Below are 20,051 nucleotides of genomic sequence, written 5' to 3' on the forward strand. Positions count from 1 at the left end.
ACGTGCACTTTGGATGTATTCCAAGTCCAGGAGGATCTTTTTCAACATTCCTAAAGACAAAAACCAATTCTCTTAGCGCCTCATGGGCCCGGAGTCTGGCCTATCCTCTTGAGAACAGGACTTGGGTTGTAGTGCAAAGGGAGCATTACATCTGTTCCCAGCTTAGACCTGCCTCCCTGCTATTCCTTGGAGCCCAGGTTGCTTTCACAGTCGATCTGGTTCAGGATTTCACTATGATTCCACACCCTGCTTCCCTGCCTCCCCACCCTCACCCCTACCCCCAAGAAGGTACCCCAAGGGACTGTCTCCAGTTTCTTTCTCCTTTCTTCTACCAGGGAGGGTTAGTCAGGGAGCCCAAATCCAGGTTGGTGCCCCAGGAAAGTAAAAAATACCTAACACCAGATTTTGTCTTCTCTCTTCCCTTCCTCTTCCTGAGGCTAAGGGTACAGTGCAGATATCTTTGGGTTACTTCTAAGGTAGGCAGAACTAGCCTGATTCTAACGCCAGTGGGGGGGAGGGGAGCAGCAGGAGGTACTGTTTTCTTGCTTCGCAGTAATGGGCAGAACATTCGGTCTCCCTTCTGAAAAGCATCAGGAGAGGACCCCAAGCCACCCACAAGAGGGCAGCAAATGATTTCCAATCTGCTTTTGCTTCCTTTAAAAATCATTTTGCTTTGCTTCCAGAGAGCTTCTAGGCAGTCAAGAAATAAAAATTTGCTACTGATGGGAGGGATGGGACCTGGGTCTCATTCCTCCGCACATTCTTGTTAGCACAGCTTATCACTGGAGCGTGGCAAGTGTGGGCTGGTGGTCTCCCCGCCCGGAGATGAGTAGAGATTGTGCCTCTTTGTATGCTCAGCTTCTGAGGTCAGGGGTTTTTTTTATCCAGGGAAAGGAAGGCTTTTACACTGCATCTGGTAGCGCACAAATACGTTTTATTGTTTTAACACCCCTTCTCCTAAAGAGCCTTTGTACCACCACACCGCTTACCAAGTTATTAGATGCTAATCAGTTGACAATTTGCTTACCTTGGAGGCTGAAGAAGGTGTCTTGTTGGAAGAGTCTTTTCCTTGTTGGCCATCGGGTTGAACGTTGTCCTGCAACTGAGTATATCTCGTCGTTCCTGTGTTTCTGTCGTGGAAGGCACAGACAGGCCTAGGCTGAATTATGAGTTTGGCCCTTCTGTGACATCCTTTCATTTCCCATCTCTATGTCCTTCTGTCTCATGGGAGGGTCCTTCTATAGTCTCCAAATTCAAATCAATGAATATTTATCAGGTACTTATTCAGGAAAATCACTGGGTACATGCCTTAAGGGACATCAAATAATACCCACAATAACTTACGTATTAGATATGTGTGCTTAGTCGATTTGCTGACATTTCATTATCCCCCAAACAATCCTATAAACTAGGCGTTATTTCTAATATACAAATGGAAACATTGAGGCTGTGGGCTGTTAACTTTGTCGCTTAGCTTGTCAACAGGAGGAACAGGACCTTGAAGGCAGACCTCACTGACTACAGACCCCCTGATCACACCTAGATTCCTAGAATGGCAGTTAGCACCAAGTATCTTCTAAGTTAATGCAGTAGCTCTCTGACATGGGTGCATATAAGAAGTATCTAGGGAGCTTTTAAATTCCCGTGCCAGTGTCCTATCCAACAAGGTAGGTGTGTGTGTGTGTGTGTGTGTGTGTGTGTGTGTGTGTGTGTGTAAGGTGGCATTTTGTAAAGGTTTCCATGGGATATGGAATCAGGATTAAAAGCCCTGCTTTGATGGATGGGAAAGGGTGCAGTATATGAAGTCCAGACGTGAAAAGAGAGGTGTGTCTGTGTGTTTTGGGATTGCTTGTTTGTTAGTGCTGTTTGGCCTACTCTGCCCGATAGGTGACTATTCCTGTAGAGGTGAGCACACGTATGCAACGGTACTCTCATCTGAGAATAGTTCTAAGTAGCTAATTTCTACGTGTCTGTCTTTGTATGCCACAGTTCCTAGTTTACAAACTTATATTAACCCTTTGTTGGTATTACTATTACCATTAGATGCTAATTATATAAATGGGTTCATTGTCCATCTCACTACAACTTAGAACTTACCTTGCTTGTCATCAAGCCTAAAGTATGGTAGGCTCTAAGATACAGTGCATTTTATATAGGCTAAGAGGCAAAGGAAAAGCACAACTAATGAACTGTAAGTCAGCTTAAATTATAATTTTGCAGAGAGATAGTGAAAAAAAAACACGTTTTAAAGCTAATGAGTAGTGTTATTGTTCCCGCTGATTGATAAGGAAAAGTTGGCACAGAAAGCTTCGCATGAGAAGAACAAAAGTCTGAGAATCCACCATGCCAACACCATTCTTCATTAATTATAATTTTAAATGAAAATACTAAATTTTAGATAAAATACTCTGAGTACTTTAACTGCTGCCCTAATCAGTTGATCATCTTGTGATGTGTGCTTTGAGTGTGTGTTTATGTGTATATGTAAAGATATATGCATCTGTGTGTGTGTGTGTGTGTGTGTGTGTGTGTGTGTGCGCATATGCCAGAGGAGGACATCTGGTGTCCTATGTTACCACTCCATCTCATTCCCTGAGACAGTGCCTCTCCCTACAGCTAGGATGGTGATCAGCCTACCTAGTCCTCCTGTCTCTGCTGTGCTCTCCCTGTGCTGGTGTTATTGGTGTGCACTTAACCATGCCTGGTGGTCTTATCAGGGTTCTTGAGATTTGAACCCATGTCCTCTTGCTTATATAGTAAGCAGTTTTACCACGGAGCAATATCCTCATCCCTGATGTATGTTTTTATTTGTGTCTTTTCCTTGGATAATGACAACTAAGGATAAGGTGCTAATTTGAAGCCAGAGAGGTTGCTAAGACTATTCAGTTCTGAGAGAATCAACTTTCTTCACTGCAAATGTTCAGATTTTCCTCTTCTGTGAATCCAGAGACAGTGGCTCTTAAAAAAAAAATCTGGTTGGTTTTTTGAAGAGTTTCCTTCTTTTCTGTAGTGTGTCACAGTTGGAATTTAATCTCCATGAAAGTGATTTTGTCCACAGTTTACGGAGGGAGGTGGCAAGTAATCTCAGGTGGCATGGGGTTTTGCTGGTCACACCAGGAAATATTCATGTCTCCCCCTGTAGGGCCTGTTGTCACCCTTCCTCAGCTAATGTGTTTATCCGACATTCATTGGGGCTGCACTGATCTCTTGGTTGTCTACTGGGCTGGTTAACTGGAAGTGTTGCCAACTTTCTTTCATGTGAGGAAGATTTTAAGTAGGCTTAGCATTGAGTTGTCAAGGTTGTGTCTGATTGAGCAGAAGTATTCTGTTGTAGTTATGTATTCTGTAATGAACTTCTCTAAGGCTTAATGGACTGGAGTTACAGATTATTTCATCATCTATTCAGTTCTTTTGATCAACTGTGCTTAGCCGCTTCTGTTGCTTAAAGTCTGTCAAGTGACTGCAGTGAAAGGACCTTCAGTCAGTCTGGGGGCTAGCCTGGGGCACTGGAAGACCTCAGCCTTCTCCCTCCCCAGTCATCACAGGCCACTTCCCTCTGTGGCTTCACAAGGATAGTGAAATTATCTATCTGTATAGTGGCTGGAGCTCCCAAAAGAGCTAAAGTGGAAGCTTCTGGCCTGGTTAGAACTTAAGCCTGGGACTGGTATGATGTCATGTCTAGCCATTAGGAATTACTGTTGTTTGGGTTTTGAGAGTTTTAAAAGACTCATGTATTAAAGGCTTTGTTACTAGGATGGCACTTAATGCCATCAGGGCACTTAATGCCTAGGAGGAGCTCTTTAGGTCATTAGGACATATTGTAAAAAAGGATTATGGGGTCCTGTCTCCTTCCTTTCTCTCTTGTGCTTCCTGGCCATAGGTGAATGGCTTTGCTTGCAGTGTACTTCTGCTACAATGTACAGCCTCATCATTGACCCAAATCAGTGATACTCAATCTTGCATGCAGACCTCCAAAGCTGTGAGCAAAACTAAAACTATTCTCTTCCCAAATCAATCACCTCAGGCTGGCTTGCTTGTTTTTTCCCCATTCTTCCTGTCTTCTTTCCCTCCCTCTTCATTTGTTTCTTTGTGTTTGTTTGTTTGTTTGTTTGTTTCTTTTATAGAGTCTTACTATGTTGCCCTGGTTGGCCTGGAGATTATGTGTGTCTATCTATCTATCTATCTATCTATCTATCTATCTATCTATCTATCTATCTATCATCTCTAATCTATATCTAATCTATATCTATATCATCTATAGCTATATACATCTATATCAAGCTTACCTCAAATTTACAGAGATCCTCTTACTTCTGCCTCCTGAGTGCTAGGCTTAAAGGCATGCACCACCATAGCATGTCACCTCAGACATCTTGTTATAGTGACAGAAAGTTGACTAACACATGGGACTATGGGGCCAAATGAGATTCAAAGCAAGATCATTAAAATACAATTTTAGTGGTTTTATGATAGAATTTATGGCCATTTTATTCTATATCAATGCTTATATATTGAATGAATATTTTGATGAATGTAGATTTAGAGAGAGATCTGATCTCAAGGGCTTGGGGGTATGAAATTGCTTTTATGCCATTTTAGTAAAGATGCCAAATGTGAATTCATTGGTAAAATTTCTTTTTCTTTTTAGAGAAAACTGGTAAGCACCATTGACAAGGTGCTCAGAAGTCTTATTGCTTTGGCCACTGGTCATTTGATTCAAGAAGAGAAGAGAAATTAGACATTTTTGATATTTTTCCATAATAGCTATAACTAGCTTGCTATCCTGTTTTGTTTTGGTTTGAGAGCTCTTGTCTCAGCTGTTTGCTCCTGGAAAAGGAACAACAGCAAGCTCCCTGTTGGGACAAATGGCAAGACAGACACTGGCCTCAATGCATTGCATCTGTTGGAGGACAGGTCCTGCATCATCCTGACTTCTTAACCATAGCACCCGCTACAGAGTCCATCACCCCTGAATGTGGCATGAGCTGAAGTAGAAGAAGAAGGAGATGGGAGGAAGTCTAGATAAGCCCATATAATATAAAACATAAAAGCAAAAACATAATTCCTGTATACAGCTTCACATGCTGTGGGAGATGAGGCGACTTGTGACAGAAAAAAAAACTTGTGAGTTGAAATTGTGATAAGCTCACTAAGAAAAGCTTTCAGGGTGTTAATAAACGGAGAGAGATTTAGGAATGGGGAGGCTGACGTCTGGAACTGAATTCTCAGACGTTTATGTGCATGAGATCCTTGCACACAGTGATCCTGATAAAATGTAGATTCTTAAAAGATTCTTATAGGCCTGGCAATCTATATCTTTAACAAGGTGTCATACATACCTCCTGGCCCAGAAGAATCTTGCAGAAATGAGGGCATGAGAGACAGTGCTATTCAGAGGTGGTGCTGATGCGCTCTGCAAACAGGGTCCTGTTTCTTACAACTCCACATTCAATCTTCTCCTAGTGTGTTAGCTTCTGTTTCACTAGCAGCCTCCCTCAGATAGTCTCAGAAGGAAGTAGGGAATGCTCTAACTTTTGAAGCTACTTTGAGATTGTGTGCAGATGTTATTCAAAATTTGTTTGGAAGTCAACATGGTGTTGGAGGACCCCCAAACTGTCAACAAAAATAAGAAATTCTTGAATACACCAAAGAATATCCCTCACGTAAGGTTGTTAATTATTCTCATTTTCCTTAAATGCTGTGGTTTTAATTTTCCCCAGGTAAATATAGTGAAAAGCCCATGCATTGTGTGGTTACTTCCATTTCTAGAATGAGCTCCTTCCTACACATTCCTGCACAACACCCGCCCGTCTGAGTGGATGAAAATGAGGACGTTGTCGCTCCAGGATGTGGTTGAGGAGAAGAATTCTATTGTAGAGATGAGGGAGACTTCAGCCAGAGACAGTTGCAAGGGTCCAGACTGAATTAGGAGTCAAAAGACTCCGTGTAGGAGCTGCAGACACTGGCCTTCACTGTAGCTGAGCAAAGCTCTGTGTCTCCACCCAAGATTGCTGGGCCTCCTGCATGGTGAGATAGTAATAGAAAGGAAATGCCCCCGGCCAGTCCCAGCCCTTGTTCAGACAGACAGTGTCTCTTTTTACCACATCTTGTTCATCAGTATCTGGGAGATGGCAGTTAGGATCTCTAAATGATATAATTTGAGCCCACTTGGTGGTCTTTGTTTTATACTAGTTATTCAGGTGTCTACTCCCTGAGCTTTAGGAACTGTGGTGTGACGTCCTTGCTGTATAGAAAGTCTTGATTTGTAACACTCATTTGCCAGATAATTGTTTTCCTTCAGTCTTACATTGCTGTGAACCGTGCCATGGAAAACCAACACTGTATTTCCTTCCTTTATTGTGGCCTAGCTTAGATAAGGAAACATGATTTCAGATCTTATCCAACGCCTATGCAAACCACTTTGGTTCAGAAAATTGGTCTGTAAATCTTATAGAGTCCAGGATTTTTCTTGAGCACTTACATAGTTTCAGGTAGGTCAAGAAATATTGATATAGTCTGTCCTTAAACTTACAACATAGGTCTCTGAAGCCAGCTGGTAATTGCAAATACTGGAAGTGTTATGAAATGGAAAGTAGGGTTCTTAGATCCTGTGAACTCTAAGAGAACTTTCTGTACTGAGGATTGAACTTAAGGCCTTATGTATACAAGGCAAGCACAATATCACTGAGCTGTCTCCCAAGGCTTTAAAATATTTTGGAACTGAATCTCACTATATAGCCTTGAACTTGTGACCGCATTTCTTGGTCTTCTGAGTGAGTGGATATAGAACTCTGCCACTGTGTTGGGCTTATAAAAGAACTACTGTCTCATTTCCAGTAGGTCTGCCCTCTCTGATGACAGAGCGTACTTTGTCCCCTGTCCAGTCTTCCTCAGAACACGTTGCTTTTGCCTGTTCTACAGGAGCCAAAGTTAAAGGCAGTCAGATTGGCTTGGTGAACTTCTGCATGTGTCATATTCAGTGGTGCTCAGCAGTATGGGGTATTTCTGGTAGCCAGGTACAGAAAAGCGACCGTAGCACACACACACTGCTGATACCTTGATCTGCTAGAGGACAAGACAATGAAAATGTCTCCCATTGAAAGATCCCACGCAGAGAGACCCTTACTCAAGTCTTGGGAAATCGCGGACCCCAGACACAGAGAGACCATTTTGGATGTAATAAGCAAAGGCGAGGTTTATTACGGAGACCTATTACAGAGATCTCCAGGCCGACACATATCCCACGCAGGAGACAGAGGTGTCAACCCGAGAGGCTGTGAGAAAGAGTATTTAAAGGCAGAGCCCAGGGGATGGGGGTGTCAAAGGGGAAGGCACCCAAGTCACAGGATTGCTTTATAGCTCCAGGAGATAAGGGGACCCAGAAGGTTTTATGGCCCCCGGGTTCCTGGAACAGAGCTACTAAATCAGGAGAAGGGTAGGGTCTTCAGGTCCTCATTATTTTTAAAAGTTTGTCAAAATTGATGAAGCATCTGTATTTGAAACACCTCTGGTTAGGCTTGGGCTGCCTGGTTTCCTGGAATGCTCTCTGCAGGACACAATGGCTGGAAAGCACAAGGAGGGGCTTATCAGGGTCTGGAGGACATCTGGTTAAAGTATGACTCTGAGTAAGCTGGGGGGATGTCTTTGGATGGTTTATGGGTCAGTCCTCCATAGCCTGAGCTGGTTTTTGCATTCCTTTTCTTTATCTTTATGGCCTGCTACTCCTGGCGGCAGGGCTTAGCCCTGAGTTTGTGGCTTTTGGGGCTTACTCTTTTAATTTTATATTTTTAAACCTTAAATTCGTATAATTTTCCTTTCACCATTATGGTATGTCCACGTCATTCTTTTTTTTTTTTTATTAACTTGAGTATTTCTTATATACATTTCGAGTGTTATTCCCTTTCCCGGTTTCCGGGCAAACATCCCCCTCCCCCCTCCCCTTTCTTATCGGTGTTCCCCCTCCTCACCCTCCCCCCATTGCCACCCTCCCCCCAACAGTCTAGTTCACTGGCGGTTCAGTCTTAGCAGGACTCAGGGCTTCCCCTTCCACTGGTGCCCACGTCATTCTTGGCTTTGTGTAGCCACCATATCATGTGTTTCCCTCAGCCGACGTGAAAATAGATGTTGTCATTCTCAGTGCCCAGTGGAAGAAACAGGCTCAAAGGGAAGGAGTCTCTAACCTTCTCCCACAGTGGCATTGGGAGGATTTGCCGGAACCCAACATCACCTGGATGGTCTTCATCGGCAACCCTGTTTATCTCCTTTTGCTCCTCTGTCTTGTTCACCAATCCTTTTTTCTCTTAAGGGATTCAGAAATCGGGGTGGGAAAAAAAGGAGGAGTAGTACAAATTCAGGCTAATGCAGTAAAGTTGTTTCATCATGCCTTGCCAGGCTTTAATATAAGTAAATAAATAAATAAGTGTATATATATATATACACACATACATAAACATACATACACATACATATACACACACATACACACACATGTTTGTGAGTGTTTTGTCTTCATGGATTTACGTTCATATGTGCATGCAGTGACCAAGTAGGCCAGAAGAGGGCATTACATCTTCTGGAGCTGGAGTTACAGATGATGAGCTAACCTGGGCAAGCTGGGAATCAAGTCTGCGTCCTTTGAAAGAGCAGGCATGTAGAGCGCTTACCTAGGAAGCGCAAGACCCTGGGTTCGGTCCCCAGCTCCGAAAAAAAAGAACCAAAAAAAAAAAAGAAGAAAGAACAGGCATGACTCTTAACCACTGAGCTAACTTTCCAGCTTCTTACACTTTTCCAAGAAGGCTTTAGTTTTAGTTTTAAGGTTACGCATATTTGTAGGGTCATGTGCACATGAGTGCCCCAGAGAACAGAAGAATGCAACGCCTTGGATCCTCTGGACTTAGAGCTAAAAGAGGTTGCGAGCTGTCTGATGTGGATTCTGGGAAGTAAATTCAGGTCATCTATGAGACCAGTATATGATTTTTTTAAAAAAAAAATCTTAATTTGTGAGCATGTGTGTGCACACGGGTGCATGTACTAGTGTTTGTGAAGGCCAGAGCACCAGATTCCATGGAGCTGGAGTTGTATGCATTTGTGAGCGGCCTGACGCAGCACTAGGAGATGCCTGTTCAAGTGACATGGAGAAGGAGAGGGTATCCGGGCTGCAGCAGACTGCAGTGGTGTGGGAGGTACAGGGTGCAGTGGACACTAAAGAAAGGTCTTACTTTTCTGTCATAACACCCAGACTTGGACTGTATCTTGTCTTTTGTTTTCTTCAATCATAAGGAGGCAGACTTCTGGGGCAGCGCACCTCCCACTCTATTAGTTCTACACACTGCCTCAAGGGGAAGGGTGCTTGGCAGCAGGCCTCGGAAAGCTGTGGGCGGAGCTACCACAGACCCTGGTTCTGGACAAACAAGTTATTCCTTCAAAAACCATCTCTAGGAACTTGGCTTGCGCGGCAGCTGCTTGCCTCCTTTCTTTGAGCCGGGGCTTATTTGTTAAGCAAAGGCAGCGCCATCACATCTTGCTGATGCTTGGAGCAAACATCAGTAGCAAATGATCCTCTTAAGCAAGTGCAAGTGGCTGGAGGCAATGCTGGGGGCTAAGAGTACGGAATGGACTAAAACCAAAACAACTGCTTCAACCTCAATGCCACCGAGCATCAGAGGGACCCTTCCGAATACTGATGCGGGGAATGCTTTTCAAACAAACAGTTGAGGGGCTGGGAGAGGGGCTGCTTTCTACATGAGCAAACCTCTTGCATTTTGGGGCAACAACTCACGACTTCAGCTCTCCTTATTGTCTGGCTACTGAAAGACTCAGCTGCCGGGACCTGGCTAAGGGTATCGGAGGTGTGGACCTGGGCTAGGAAAGGAAGCACCCTATGCACATGTAAGAAGTATTCCTGTGCCCAAGTAGGTCATTTATCTTCCTAATGGGAAGTCTTTGTCTCTGGGTCATCTGTCTGTAATCCCAGCACTCAGGAGGATGAGGTAGAAGGATCCATCCCAAATTTGAGGCCAGCCTAGGATACATAGCAAGACTCCACTGCAGACAAAACAAACTAGAAACAAAATAAACCATCATCGACATTTTACCTTGCCTATTGCTAGGGCAAAATGGTCTATGCTTGGGGTTTGGAAAAGGAAATCCTTGGAATTTTCATGCAATGCCTGATCAGTCTTAGCATTCTCGTCTGTTCCTTTAGGAACCTCTCTTTCTGACAGAAGCCTAGTATAGGCCTTGTAACACAGGGTAGAAGTTAGGGAAAATTGATGGCCAGATGAACGTGTGTTACTAGGTTACCAGGGCCAATATAAGTGGGACTACACAAGCATTCACACTTCTCCATCATAAGGTATTTGGGAAGTGGATGTGTTACATGACTGTTGTAATGGTCCCTGGGACTTGACGTCTGTGCTCAGTTCCTTTCTAAGTGGCATCATTAAAATCTTGCTTTCTTCTCAACTTGTCTGGTTTCCAGTTTACCTTATTTAATGTTATATTTCTCCTCCTGCAGGGTATAGGTCTTCCTGAACAAACAAGGTCTACTCCTATCTTCAGACAGAGAGATTTAAGGTTTTGTACTAGATGAGTTTTGGCATGAGTCCAGTCCTGACATCTTGTCCCAATTCTGATAACTAGGGGATAGTCCTAGAAGACCTCACACTGTGTCCTAGGTAAAAGGTGAGTTTCACAAGTCCCCTCTCCAAGGCTATGGGAACAGTGACAATCAATGGGGAGAGAGACTCTGTGGTTGGCTGGACATCTCCAAACTGTGCAAGGATTCTTAGGGAGATGGTTTTTGCAAATTGTCATCCATGCTAGGGTAGGATTTTGTATGATGCAGCTGCCTTAAAGTCACCCGTGCTTAGACTGAATAATGTTTTGGTATGCTGTTGGTGTCCAATCTGGGATAAAGAGGAGTATGACTCCCTAGGAAATGTCACTCAATGGGAACTACAGACACATTTACTGTTTTCACCTTGTAGAAAAAGACACATTTGTGGTACTTTTCTTTTTAGTTTTTGTATTATTTGTTTATGCATAAGATTTTCTTTCTACAATCTTAAACTTACCTTGGTTCTTCCAGCATTACGAGCTGTGCTCTTACTGGACTCTCTCTGCTCTCTTTCTCCCTGGGAAACTTTCTCTCTTCTGCTGATGTGGAGACAGAGTCTCCTACATCCCACATGTTTTGTGATTTACTGCCTTGGTAAATAACATGATTTCTCATTTTGGATCCCACTCAGAACATTCACCCATGCATCTGCCCATGCATTCATCCATGTATCTGCCCATGCATTCATCCCTGAATCTGCTCATGCATTCATCCATGTTTCTGTCCATGCATTCACCCATGAATCTACCCATGCATTCATCCATGTATCTGCTCATGCATTCATCCCTGAATCTGCCCATGCATTCACCCATGCATCTGCCCATGCATTCATCCATGTATCTGCTCATGCATTCACCCATACATCTGTTCATGCATTCACCCATGCATCTGCCCATGCATCTGCCCATGCATTCACCCATGCATCTGCCCATGCGTTCATCCATGTATCTGCTCATGCATTCACCCATACATCTGTTATGCATTCACCCATGCATCTGCCCATGCATTCACCCATGCATCTGCCCATGCATTCATCCCTGAATCTGCCCATGTATTCATCCATGTATCTGCCCATGCATTCACCCATGCATCTGCCCATGCATTCACCCATGCATCTGCCCAGGCATTCACCCATGCATCTGCCCATGCATTCATCCCTGAATCTGCCCATGCATTCATCCATGTATCTGCCCATGCATTCATCCCTGAATCTGCCCATGCATTCATCCATGTATTTTTCCATCCATCCCTGAGTTAATGAGTGAGTAGACATAGCATTCTAGGTATTATCTTCTGTGACTTTGATCTTCAGAGATCCCATCACCCTCGGCAACCTGGGTTTCCTTTCTGTGATTGTAACAAGGCCTACCCTTAAACTCTTGTTGAGAGCATCTGACATGGCTCTTGCTTTCCCAATGTTAATGCTTTCTAGCTGTCTTGTTATGCTGTCCCTTCACTGTAACTTGTTTGCCCACACGTGACTGATCCCTGCATTTAGTTTTCAGGTATTTTTTCAATCACTTTGACCATTATCATAAAATGTTTAGTTAACATTTAATCCAATTATTATTATAACTGTGGCATTTCTTTAATGTTTTTATTAAGACACAGGATCAAATTAATGTAAGCATGATGCCATATTTCAGTGTGTTCAAATTACTTCTCAGGTGTATATCTAGTTCTGACTATTCCCACTCTAGTTTTGTCTTGATGAATTTTAATATTGTATCCCAAGACATTTTGTATCATTTTGTTAAAATAGCTCATATTTTCAAGACTTTTATGAATGGAAAAAAAAACAAGGTAAAAATTTGTTGTACTAATTCACCTCAGGGAATAAGGAAACCAGAGAGTGAATTGTTCTGTTCTCTCTCTTTAGGTGACTCAACAGGTAAGCTTTGCAAACAAGCACGCAGTTTAAAGTTCTTTCTTGTGAAGTTATGGGTATTCTCAAAATAATGAAATGAAGAAAAAAATGTTGAAAAGTTTAAGAAATTCAATTCAGCCATTTTGTTTATGGGAGTAGGAAAAGGCATTTGGTGATCTGAAAATATAGTGAAATAATTTTTTCTTACTTAAAATTATGACATGTATAATAAATTGATTCAAAATGCAACAGAAGTACTAAACTTAGTGAAGTGGTCAAATAAGAAATGTTGAAGGGAGGGGGAATTACACATTTGGAGGAAGATTATTGGCATAAGGGTGATGTTCTAGATAAGTGTTGCACTGAAGGTATTTGAAGACAAGCAGATCCCATAGGTCTAGTGGGCACTTTTCATTGTGTCTAGATAGACACATTTCATGTTCTAAATGAGCACTGGATGGAGTCCGGGCAGACTTTAGATGAGGTGGCTGAAAGAGAGTCCTATTACCTCCAGGCCTCCTCCCTTAACTCTGCCACAACTCACTTGATTTCCAAATGAAATGCTTCTCTCGGTCACTCTTTGATCTGTGTGCCAGCTTTAGGTTGGATTGCATTGCCTGCTGCCCCACCCACCCACCCAGTCATCTTGCCTTGTGTCTTCTGAACTGCATGTCCCATCACACTTGATTGATTATGTTTAAAAATGCTGTCCCGACATTTCCTCTCTTTTGTCCTGTGCTCCCACTCTCTCTAGGATATGAGAATGTAGAGTCAAAGAACCTCGACCATTTATTTCAGGTAGCAAGGTAAGATGAATCCCTTCCTACATGCACACCTGAGAAGGCACCCTTAAGCATATAAACACATACACACAGACAGATACACCCTTTTCTTTTTAATAACATTTCACATGCATCCACTTTAAGTAGTAATTTGTGATGGGTAGAAAACTCCAAATTTGGTGTGGGTTCTAATTGATTTAGTTTCTTCAGCCTTGAAAAGTAATTTACCTAGGACCTGTCTGCTGATTGGTGCTGTTCCTTGTGTTCTGTATTATAGAATGGTATATGCTATTTATTATGTGATAGCATTGAGGTATGTGATATGTTTTATATGGTCATGGTCCTTGAACTTTGCCAAACTTAAAATGATATTAGGTTCTACTTATTAAGCACACACTAACAGTACATTATTTTTCAAACTTGGATGCTACACCTCAGAATCACCCAGGGAGCTTTAATTTGGAGTCTTAATTCCACACCCAAAACTGATTGTATGAAACTCTTAACAGTTGGTACCCAACCATTTTCCAGTATATATATATAGTTCCTTAGTTGATTCCATACTAGTTTGAAAACCCTGATGTAAAGCCTCACGAAGGAGAGTTTGCTCTGTGGACCAGCAGTGTGGGGAGTTACTGGTAGCTTTGGCACTCTCAAGCCCCATTTCATTCTTTCTGAATCAGAATTTGCATTTTGTCAAGATGCCAAGATATTTCCATATGCAACGTTGTCGGAGCATGCATAGACATTAAAGGGTACTCTGCTAGCAATTTTAGCCATTCATTCATAAGCTCTCATATGATTAAGCTTTCATAGTACATCATGCAAGAAAGAGATGAATCCAGGCTGCTTACAGTGCAGTATTCCAGCATTATTTTAGGAGGAAATTGGGGGTCTGTACAGGTCAAGTACTTCCAAATAGGGTCAGGCTGGATTTGAACTCTGGTCTCTCTCACTCCAAAATAGAACTTTTCCCACAATGCTACACTGCTTCTGAATGTAGTATAGTTTTTGATTTGTTTTTATATTAAACCAAGTAAGCAATACTTTCTAAATGTTCATCTTACTGACAAAATATTTTAATCCAATTATCAGAAATGAGGTTAAGGTATGTTACTTGGTAGAACAAGTAGTTTGGGGATAGTGGCTTCGTGAAGACTTGTTTTTTCAGTTACTACTGCAGGAACCAAGAGACAAGACAAAACTATTCCCCTTGGGTTATGAGTGAGTCCTGGGGGACAGGCCGAATATTCATTTTAAAGAGGGAATATTCTCAGTTAGTTGTATGAGGCCTGTAGTGAGCCTGACTTCAGGTAATAGGTCTGGAAAGCCATAGTTGCCTGTAGGGTAGCTTCACCTAATTCTACAAGCATTCTTGTCTTTTTGTGTGCCTCAGGGGCATCATTCTGAAGCTACTTGTTCGAAGATTTTGTGTAAGCAATTCACAAGGACTGTGGTAGCCTGGTTGTGAGGGATATTTGATATGACTGGAAATATGCTTAGTGATGTATATTGTATGTCCTAGTATTATTTCAGCCAAATAACATGAATTTCTGTCACTGTAGCTCTCCACATGCCTAATTCTGGGCTATTTTGTACCGGTTTCCTTCTCAAATCCAAGTTAGTTCTAATGGATCATTTCTAAGCTATATTAAAAATAATAAAGTAGAACCAGAAAAACAAACCACATCTTTTCATGTAACCCTAAATAATTTAAAATCATACATGTGCAGCAGCTTTTCAGATTACTGCTTAAAAGTTGGTCCTTCAAACACATCCTAACATCAGCATTATCTCTTTGGCATTCTACTTTTTCAGCTTTTATATGAACATTGTTCTCTATAAACCTTCGTTCTGAATGTAAGACTTCTTTTCCTTTCTGCTTTACAAGTATAGATGGTGAATCAAAGATTATGAGGATTAAGATTGGAAATGAGATGTATTCCCTTACCATGAGAAATGCAATTCATCAAAAAGACTATCCATCAATGCATTCACTGCGTGTTGTAGAAAATACAGATGTTTTGAAGTCTTACAATACTCACAGGAAAGTTGCCTTTTAGAGAGGCTACACAAGTTTGCATTTGTGCTAGAGGTAGTGTTTGAAGAGCAGCTGCCCCTGTAGGCCTGTGGATGGAACATCAGCAAGACGGAAGTTTAGTTGGGAAGATGATGGCAGGATGTGGAATAAGACCAAGCTATCTCTGCATCTTCAACCTTTTGATGTTAGCAGACATTGGCGGTCAGTACTTTCTACAAAGCACCAAACTTAAACCAAACCAAACCAAACCAAACTAAAACAATACCACCCCCCACTATCACCATCACCATTACCACCACCATCACCACCACCACCATCACCACCATTACCACCATCACCACCACCACCACCACCACCACCATCACCACCACCATCACCACCATCACAACCACCATCACCACCACCACCACCACCACCACCACCATCACCACCATTACCACCATCACCACCATTACCACCATCACCACCACCACCACCACCACCACCATCACCACCATTACCACCATCACCACCATTACCACCACCACCACCACCACCACCATCACCACCATCACCACCACCACCATCACCACCATCATAACCACCACCACCATCACCACCATCACCACCACCACTATCACACCCACCACCACTATCACAACCACCACCACCATCACCACCATCACCACCACCACCACCACCACCACCACCATCACCACCATCACCACCACCACCATCACCACCACCACCATCACCACCATCACCACCACCATCACCACCATCATAACCACCACCACCATCACCACCATCACCACCACCACTATCACAACCACCACCACTATCACAACCACCACCACCATCACCACCATCACCACCACCACCACCACCACCACCACCATCACCACCATCACCACCACCACCATCACCGCCATTACCGCCATCACCACCATTACCACCACCACCACCACCACCACCATCACCACCATCACCACCACCACTATCACAACAACCACCACTATCACAACCACCACCACCATCACCACCATTACCACCACCACCACCAAGAACAACAGCATCAACAACAAAAGAACACCTGCCAGCTCATTAGCAAAACCAAGGATTTAAAGAGTATGGATCAAGTTACAACACATTTGGATCCACTATCACTATTGATGCCAATAAGTCAGTATCTTTTTGTTTTCTTAAACCTTCTCTCTTTGGCTCATTTTTCAAGTGGCAAAAATGTATGCCTGGGTAGCTTAGAATATATCTGTATTATGAATATATAGCAATCTAGTGTGTGTTCTCAGGACTGCTCAGCCCCCCTCCACCCCAGTGAACTTTTTAAACAAAATTTTATAAAACATTGGGTTTATTACTTTTATATGTGACAATATATTAGCAATCCATCTTCCTTAATACATCCATCTGGTTATTATGTTTTGGCACTTTTTTTCTTTTACTCGGATGTGGATGTATTTGAAAGATAGCTTCCCATGTGTGGAATGGATACAGCAACTGGCATTCAAACTGTAGTGATCCTACTTCATATAATCAAGGATCACTTCTAAAACTTCATGTAGATTTGGAGCATTATGTTAACATTTTAAGGACTTTGAAGGGTTGTACTTGAGTCACCACAGAACACTGTATGGCAGCAGAAGTTCTGCAATAATTCATTCTGCAGCAACTAACATACATGAGACTCTGGTGGTGAATATACAGAGGTGGGTTATTTATATAAGTCTTGATTTCTTTTTAAGGAAAAAAGATGGGTATTATACAATTAGCAGAAGAGAAAGTGTGATGCATTAGAGATTTAACATGTGGAGACTGGGTCTTATCTGGAGGATTAACTCAATTCAGAGAAATCAATGTTTTGGTAATATTTGGGTAAAACTCCCCAAATGGTTAGAGAGAGGGGCAGTAGATATTCGAGATAGAGGAATAGACTTGTGGGAAACATGAGATCTAGAGTTGAGGAGGAAGGCGAGATCCTTGAGGACATCCACATTGGCTAAAATGTAGAAAACTAGGGTGGTAGTGACTAAAGCTGGATAGATGGGTAGGGGTCAGCTGACTGTCTTGTAGGCCAAGATAGAGATTTGAGGTCTTTTTCTAAGCGCTATGGGAACAGGTACAGGTATATACTACTGGCCTCAGTTTTATATGAGTGACGAGGATGGAAGTCCAGGTCCTCATACTTGTGCATGTTACTCACTGAGCTGTCTTCCCAGCAAAGTAATATGATCAAATGACATTGGAAAGAGCCCTGTGGATGAGAGACTGGAAACGAATGAGGTTAGAGTTGTGGGATCCAGCGGAGGTTTCACTGTCCAGGCAAGATTCAGGATGCTTGGAAGAGTCGAGGATAGCGAAGGCAGAGAACTGAGGGTACAGATGGGACATAAAAAGGGGGACAACCAGGAGGACTTGGATTTAGGGATGGGAGAGGAGTGAGGGGTGCATTTGAAAGAGCTTAGGGCTTAGACAACATTCAAAATCCTTCACATGGTTGAGACAGTAACATTGTATGAGCCACCATATATGGTGTCAGTGCCCGTGCAACCACGGTACTGAAAACCGTGTGTAGGCCTGCGAAGTTTAAGAAAAAATACATACTTGGGTCATTCGTGTTATGTGAATGCCAAATCTTTTACTATGGCTCACAGAATATATCCCCCAAGTTCACTGGGTGAAGAAGGCCAAGAAGCACAGTGGAAGTACAGTCTTATTCCCTCAGGAACAAAGAAACAGGAACAAAAAACAGGAACCGATTTAACAGTGTTACAGCCCAGGTGTACTGCCCAGGCCAAACAGAAAAGTCAAGATGTTCCTTTGTTAAGAACAAAAGGCTTCCACATGCATCAGCAAGGCTCAGCAGGGCTCAAACACCTATGGGGCCCAGTAGGGTCCGACAATACAGGATTAAACAAATTTGATTTTCTTTGTTTAAGGAACAAAAATGACAATCTTTAATCTCAAAGGTTATTGCTAGTTTCATTGTTTTATACTTAACAATGATAATCCTGCTTGTATATGATTCCTTAATGTTTGGTGATCATTTATTTCTAACAGCTTTATTAGTATATAAATGATATTTAGCAAGCTCTCATATTTAAAGACTACAATTTTATAAGCTTGACATACATATACAAGCATAATGTCATCCTCATAAGCAAGACCGTAAACCCATCCATTACTTCCCATGCCTCCTATAACCCACTGAGGCATCTCCTTTCTTTTCTATTCCTTTGCAGTTACTCATTTGGGCTTTTGATATCACAGATGAGTTTGGATCTTTGTGGAATTTTGTGTAAATGGGATCAGGCAATATTGTACTCTTTTGTGAGGCAAAAGGGGTTTGTGGTTTTTTTATTTGAGAAAAATCTTTCATGAATATATTATCTTTATTATTAAACCAGTTTCAGGAGACTGGTATTAACTCCAAGGTCAAGTAGTTTATATCCACTGTCAGATGCTGTTGTGATGTATACAGCCTATAACATTTCATCTCCTTGATGTAAGTTCACAGGGCAGGGGTCTATCTATAACTATAGGTGTGTGTGGGGAGGTTGGGATTATGGCCTGGGGTGTCTGAGATGAGCTCCTGACTGCTCACAACAGTATACATGTCAAGAATTCTACTGACAAGGCACACAGATACAAGAGGCCTGAAGTTGTGTGGGTCTTCCCCTGATTTCTCATCAGAACCCAGGGCAGACCTGTGTATAGCAAATGTGCATGAGTGGGTGGTGTCGGAGAGATGGCTCAGTGGTTAAGAGCATTTGCTGCTCTTGCAGAGGATGTGGATTTGGTTCCCAGCATCAACATGGTAGATTATAATCACTTGTTACTGCAGATTATAATCACTAGTGCCCTCTTCTGGCTTCTGCAGAGTATTTACACAGGTATGAACATGGTGCACATATGTATATACAGGTAAAAAATTCATACATATCATGTAAAAACAAATGGATAAATCTTTTAAAAAATAATTAGGAGCAGGATTTTGGTTTACCTTTGCTTGACCAAAACAGCTTGTTTCTGATCCACTCGTTACTTTATGGATCAGGGTAAGTTTTTGTTCAATGGATGTCCTTTGTGTTCAAGATGGTCGGAGAGCTGAGAAAGAATCTTATTGGCAGGACACTTGCTTAGCATGTATAATTGAACCTGGGGTTCGATTTCTTGCATTAAAAAGATGTTAAAAGAATAAAATGAACTATACCCCCATAGTCTCAGAACTTGGGGGGTAGAGGCAGGAGGATCAGGAGTCCAAGATCATTCTTGACTACAATGAGAGTCATAAGCCAGCAAAGGTTTGTGAGACCCTTTCTCAAAAGAGAGGTGTGTGGAGAGATGGTTCATTTGATAAAATGCCGGCTGCATAAGGATGCGGACCCAAATTTAACCCAGTACCCATATAAAAGCCAGACCATGTGAAGTCATCGATAAGAATCCTTGGTCTTGATGTCCAGCTGGGCTCTCTGAATTGCTGTGCTGAATTTAGTGAGAGACTCTGTCTCAAGAAAGAAACCCAAAATTGACCTCCTGCCTCCATATGCGTGTACACATTTATGTACATGCATCCACACACTTGGATACACACATGAACACACAAAAACACAAACATTTGGAGAGCATGGAAGTAATTGACCGTTTTATTTGGAGACAGTTATCTGAGGCCTTAACAGGGTTGACATAAAATTCAGATGCTTAATGAAAAAAAATAAATTTTAGATGAGCAAAGAATAATTTTTT

This window comes from Rattus norvegicus, chromosome 5 (genome assembly GCF_021556685.1).
Source record: "Rattus norvegicus strain SHRSP/BbbUtx chromosome 5, alternate assembly SHRSP_T2T, whole genome shotgun sequence".
In the NCBI taxonomy this organism is placed as follows: Eukaryota; Metazoa; Chordata; class Mammalia; order Rodentia; family Muridae; genus Rattus; species Rattus norvegicus.